General features: G+C 47.6%; 1 long non-coding RNA gene across 1 annotated transcript; it reads left to right on the forward strand.

Moving 5' to 3' along the window:
* Nucleotides 1–305: 305 nt before the first annotated feature.
* On the forward strand, nucleotides 306–6,387 carry LOC119141839. The gene is made up of 3 exons (XR_005102054.1): nucleotides 306–1,385; nucleotides 4,555–4,710; nucleotides 5,134–6,387. It is a non-coding gene; the product is annotated as an uncharacterized LOC119141839 (long non-coding RNA).
* The last annotated feature ends 226 nt before the right edge of the window (nucleotides 6,388–6,613 follow it).

Here is a 6,613-nt window from a genome sequence, read left to right on the forward strand (position 1 = left end):
TCTCGCAATCCACTGATAATGTTCTAACATCTTCCAGAGAGGTCCTTTTGGCCGGTTGTTGTGTACAACACCTGTATAACCCATCAAGGCTTCCTGTATGGCTGCTGAATGTCTCAGGAGCCACTCATAATCATCACCACAGACTGGAATACTGATATCTGCTGGTTCAGTCCCATCAATTTCAACAATCCTGTCTCTTCCTTTTCTCACCAAGGCCGCTACTGCTTCAGGGCGACTTAAAATACGATGTCTGCGTTGCAATGGCAAAAACAACCACTCTAAACTGATCGACGTATTTTCCCTCTTTTTCTTTTGCCATTGCAAAATAAGGGCAAAAGGTGAAGTGGCAACATTACAAACCAAAAAAGATAACGGATGATTCACCATTCGGTGACCACACCAGCCAGTCTGAATCTTGCGAGATACAACTTTCAGGGCAGCCCGCTGTTCTGGTGAACCAGTTCGAGGACTGTTGGCTTTGGTGCCATGCAACCAGGATCAGAATGGTTGCAAATCATCATTAGTGAGTGTCATCAGGGTGTAAGGGAATCGTGAAAAAGACAGAACAGTCTTTCAAGTCTATCACAACAATTTGCAAAATCTGAGGGATCATCATAAAAGGTGGAAGAGCAGGTTGCAACACTCCCATCACTAAAATCTGATCATTAATCTTCCATAAATCATGTCCCAGTTATGTGCATCAAAATTATTAATCAGTAGTGGACAAGCTAATGAGCTGGTCACCTGCCATTCTCCCTCCAAAACAGCACCACGAGTAACACCAGACCAACACTGTAGAATTGGATCTTTTCTTGAGTTCAGCATCGGTGGGGTAGTTGGGCTAACTGGAGGAATTACAGGTATTGAAGTAGTAGGCAGGTTCATTTTAACTCGCTTTACCAAGTTTCTTAATTTATCTATTGCCTCCTGTAGGGATTTCTCTGTACTGTTATCACAAGGCTTCTCCCCGCCTTCCTCCTCAGACCCGTCCGATGACGTTCCAGGACGAGGCAGGTACGTCACCGCACGGCGCTGCTGCCCGCCCTGACGTGACCTACGCGCTGCCGCCACCCGCCCTTTCGGCCTTGCTCCACCCACAGCTCCGATTGGTGCAGCAGGACGCGCTGCCCCGCCCTCCTGAAATGGCCTTGCTCCACCCACAGCTCCGATTGGTGCAGCAGGACTCGCTGCCCCGCCCTCCTGGGGGGGCTCGGCAGCCTCTTCCGGGTTCGGCTCAGTTACCGCAGGCTCCCGAGGAGGAACTCCCGGTCTGTGCGCTGTCTTATCTAAAAGCTCCGGCACCGTTGAACACGCAGGGGCGGACATACCCTTCATAGGACGAGTACGCCCAACTCCGAAAAGTGTAGCCAAGAGAGAAGGCTTAGGTGAATCACCCTTCTGCTCCACCGGCTTTTCTACACATCTCTCCCCAACACTTCTATGGCTGCCACCGCTACTTTTTTTTTTTTTTTTTTTTTTTCACTTTCATAATTTCCAGCTATCGGCCGCCACCCCAGAGGCAATTTCCCACTTCTCTCCATTCCGCAATACTAAACAATAACGCGGGCTCGGGGATCTTATTCTTTTTTGTGACCAGCGAACTAAGGTCTCCACTTCTGTCTCTTTAACGCCCTCCCCTCTCCCAAGGAGGATGCCAGTTAACAGTTTAATTGCCGCGTCTAATTCCATCGCGGTCTTCTCAGAGCCCTCCCCTTTCACAGGAAGGGTATCAGCGCGGGGAAGCCCTGCCGCGATTTACTCATCGCGGCCTTCCGTGGTGCCCCCCCCTCCTCTCACAGAGAGGAATTTAGCGTGGAGCCCTGCCGCGATTTACTCTGCGCGGTCTTACCGCCGGCGGGGGTGCGATCTGCAGCTCCACACCGAACTCTGGACTCCGCTTTTCGCCAGCAGCTGGAGGGATCCGTGGCGGTGGGTGGGCGGGCGACCGGGGGGAGCCGCGGGGCACGGCACGGCACGGCACGCTGGCGGGGCGCGGGGAGCTGTGCTGGTGTAAGAAGCAATCTGGCTAGCGAAGTACAGTCACTGGGTGTCATGATTTCAGAGTCAAACAAGTAAGTCAACAAGTGTTTGACTGGTTCAGATTGTAATCCATATCGTGTAACGGCTTGTCGCAGCTGCTGCATAAATTTCCAATCAAAAGGTTTCCACACAGCGGCTGCTGAACCAGCAGGTAAAGCAGTAGTCCGCACCGGACAAGCAACAGCAGAAGCAGCTTCCACTCTCCCTCCAATACAGCGTCTCTTACAACCCCAGACCAACGACTTTGGGGAGCGGCAGGGTGGAGGATAACACCTTCCTGGGTCAGGATCTGAACATCACGACCGGCAGTAGGCAGATGGCATTCGTTCCATTGCTGCTGCAAGCGGTTTAGGGGCCGGTCGGAGGGTTTGGTTCAGGGACGGGGGATCGGGGCAGGTGCAGCTGGGGTGGGTTCATTTTCTTTATCAGACTCTGCGTTCTCATTCAGAGGCGCACTCGGACCCGCCGTAGTACCCTCGTCCTTATCTAACAGGGGGGGCGGCTCTCAGTAGCTTTCAGGGCTGCGCGGAGCACCCGTTGCGGCAGAACCCTCCGGAGATGGTGTCGGGTGTAACAGCTCTGTCGCAGATTTTTTAATGGGCACAATTATGCCTTTTGCAGACGGAGCGCCTAGACCAAATAATCGGGTAGACTGCGACTCGGTTTCCCGCCCGAGGAGGTCTGAGGCAGCCATAGCCATTTTTTTCTCTGCAACCAGGGATCGTAAATGGTTTATGACATCCCGGCAGGCAGTCCCTAAGTCCTTGGCTGACTTGCTGCCGCTAAGGATCACATCGCAAAGGGAATCCCCGACTGCTCGCCACTCAGTCACACTAAACAGCAGTTGCGGGTCTTTTAAGTGTCCGTTTTCAGCCGCCCACCTACAGAGCTCATGGAGCTTCTTAGTGCTCACGCTAGCCTCTCGCTTAGCAAGAATATCAGTTAATAGCGTGAGTGCCGCTTCCCTTTCCATTATCGAGGGAAAAACAGTCTTACCGGTGCAGGTCCGTGCACGACATCAATGCTGGATTCAGACGCCTTTACTCCTTACGGACGTCTTCCTGCTCGAACTCTTCACAGCGACTCTCCATTTTGCAAAGCCCACCGTCGCGATGCAAAGGCAGAGTTTTTCCAGCAATTTTCAGCTTTCCCATCATTCGGGCGCCAATTGTTGGAAGAAGGGTTCACCGGAGTCAAGAAGACGCTCAATATGAGTTATGCATCTTGCTCAACTTTATTAGTTTCTAACACTACTCATAGAGAACCGATACACATGCATATTCGTAAAGCAGAAATATAATTGGTTAGTAGTCTCTAAACGCGCGTGGTTCTCACACCCCTAATTATCATGACTAAAATAAGCATTCTATCCATGTAGCTAATTGTGTTGCTGTGCTTCAGCCTTGTAGTTTGTTACTCCCTATTTTCCCATACCGCTCCCTCTCTTTCTTGGCCCTGCACCTGCTTTCCCAGCAGCTGTAGCTTGTTGTTGGCACAACATAATTACGTGGTCTCAGGATTCAAGAATAGCTCAAGGCTACCTTTCTTGTTAACTTCAGCACAGCAACTTCAGTACAATTCTGATTACAGGCCTATTCTAATACCAGGCCTGGATTGTGCAGATCTTCAGAGATTCTAAGGCCACGCTTCTGCAGCCATTCTTCTACAGTTTCTCTTTTAGTTGCTATCTAGATTGAAGAGTATTAGTAATGTCCAGCTGTTAATTTCTGTATGTGTTTTGAGGATTCTGAGGGGCCTGCCTGTTCCTCAAAGTTCATGTCAGACAGTGACCTTAAGCTTTCCCTTCTCTTTTATGATATGTAGCCACACTCCAGCAGTACTGTCAATCATTTTAATCTGTGACTTGCTTTGTATTCTTACTACCAAAATAACAGGCTCCTTTTGAAGACTCTGTGTGTGTGTATATATATATATATGAGCTATCCAGAATTTTGTAAACCTAATCTATCAGTATAAAGGCAGTTGTTATTCTAAAACGAGCCCAGTAAGAAGACTACAAGAGGATGTGATTCAACATACTCTTAAAGTGTATCTCAAAAGAGCTTTCAGATATTTGTATTCATTTAATTGTACTTGTATAGTGAAGAAACAGAACAAAGAACAATCTAATACAAAGTCCTGCCTTCAGTCACCAGAGTAATAGTTGCAGTCAAACTATGGCTCTTAGATCACAACAGATTTCTTTGGGTTTTGTTAGAAAAAAATACCTGATTGCAGTGTGTGCTTGTGTATTGTTCAAGGAAGAACAATACTTGAGCCTTTTTTATGTGTTAGGAAACAGAAATCCTCATGAACAGCTGCTGATAGTTGAAGGTGCTCAGCTGAGAAAGATGATGAGAGGTTCATCATCTGTGCAGATGCCTGCTGGTGGCAGGCAAAATTTCATACCTTTGGGTTCAACCTACAGACAGGTCTAATTGTATAATAAAATAAGTTAAAGGCGTATTTCATGTTCTTAGAACTTTCTTCATGCTCATTTAACTGTTTTGTTAGGGCACGGTTGGACAACTGCAGCAGGAGCTTGCTGATGCACTTAAAAAGCAATCTATGCCAGAAGCTTCACTTGAAGTTACTACGCGCTACCACAGTGACCTGGAGAGAGACAAGCTGCACTTGCAAAAGGAGTTGGAAAAAAAGTTGAAAACTAAGGTACTTAATGTCTGTAACTATATGAAGAAATCTGACCGTAGCTGTTGAAAGTAGGAGCGAATGTTGTACTTTTGCACCACGTTTTGCAGTGTTCTTATGAAAACTGAAGTATAGAGGGAACCAGAGGAGCTTTGCAGGAAAGCTGTAGGGTGATTTTGTGTGTGCGTGGACACGTCATCTTGTTCCCCAAAGTTGCAACCTCATCCTGTCACTTCTAGAGTATTCCTTCTTCCCACCAGCTCCAGCTGCTGTTCTTGGTTATGGTTCCTAAGGTGTGTTTCACACTCCACATCAACCTTGGCCATAGGTCTTGGATGGGGAGAGGAGAGCTTAGGCCTGTTTCTGTGTAAGTTGCTGCATTCTCCTGCGCTCTTGTCTTTTCCGGCCACCTTACTTTTTCTTCTGCCACTGTTGCTTTCACAGATGCAGAAGCAGAACATGCTGGCTCTGACATCCAAGGACTTGCACAGCACGTGGGAGGAGCACTTGAAGTCACGATCCCACCTTGGAAGAGCGCGTTGCTCATCTTGACGAGGAAAAGGCTGAACTGTTGGAACAGGCGAGCCCAGAAAATTCTCCGGGCACCGAGCCAATACCCAGGAGAACCACATGCACCTTCTGGTCCGGTTCTTACATACTCATTGTTTTCTGTTATCCCTGCCATTCAGGCTGCGAGTACCTTATCGTTTGGGGGTCATGGAGGAAGCAAGTAAAAGCTAGACGGGTATCTTTGTGTAAGTTCTGGAGTGGCTCTGTTGGGAAGAGTTCCCAGTTACTCCCTCTCGGAAGAGAGGGGAGTAACGCCACCATCACTCGGAACAACTCTGTGCATTTGGCCTTGCCCAAGGTCACCCCCTGAAGCCTGTCTTAGGCACGAGTTGAGCAGGAGGCAGGTGGGGGTTTGCTTTTCGGAATGGTGTCTTTGCTTCCCAGGGCACAATGCAGTGTGAGGTGATGCAGAAAAAAATGAATGCAGTAACTTATTGCTTACTAGTAGCTGACTCAGTCCGTCTTTCCCTTGTCATGGAGACCCAGAAGCAGAGTTCCCAGAAGTGCTTTTGAGGTTGCTCTGGGTGATAGATTCTAGTTTTTAGGTTTGCATCCTTTCTGGCTAATAATAAACAAATAGGGCCCGTTGTGCCCATAATACTATATCCACAGGACCCATCAGCACCCTCTTATCTTCAAAGCCTGAAACTGAATTTCAGCCCAGCCAGCTACCAAGTCCCTGCCAACTAAAACTGGGTAATCACGGGGGGGGAGGGGGGGTGTTAATACCATTCTGAAACATTTAATATTGCACAGGAACTGTAGAGTCTCCTGGTCTTGGCTGGGGAGTGACCTGTAAAAAACCCAAGCTTTTGTTGGCTAAGCATGCATGCACTTGAAAAAACACTGGAGAAGAAATACTTCCTCCTGGAAAGAGCAGAGATGGATTGTGTTTACTGTGTGTTGCCACCTTGTAAATAAAATCCTGCCTTTCTTCTAATGTCTGGAAGAAAACAAATACACTCAATTAAAAAATGCATTTTGCTCTCCATTCCCCCATTAAATGGTCCGACTGATTACAGAGGTGCTCTTGAAATGGCTGCTGCTCATAGCCATTTCCCAAAACTCATAGAATTCGGGTTTTGCAACCTGAATTTACTTGGCTGTGTTTTCAGCAAAAGTCTTTTTTCTGTCTTTTTAAAATTATTATTATTATTATTATTATTATTATTATTATTATAGCTCTTCCTTCTAGAGATCACGTCTGCAATAACGGAATGCTGCTAATACACTGAGCATCAACTAAGGAAAGTGACTGTACATCAGCCACTTTGGTCGGCGAGAACACTGCCAGAGCGAACAGGCTTGATAAAGCTGTGAAGACTCATTCCAGAAAGGAAAAGGAAGGTTTTAG

This window comes from Falco rusticolus, chromosome Z (genome assembly GCF_015220075.1).
Source record: "Falco rusticolus isolate bFalRus1 chromosome Z, bFalRus1.pri, whole genome shotgun sequence".
Taxonomy (NCBI): domain Eukaryota; kingdom Metazoa; phylum Chordata; class Aves; order Falconiformes; family Falconidae; genus Falco; species Falco rusticolus.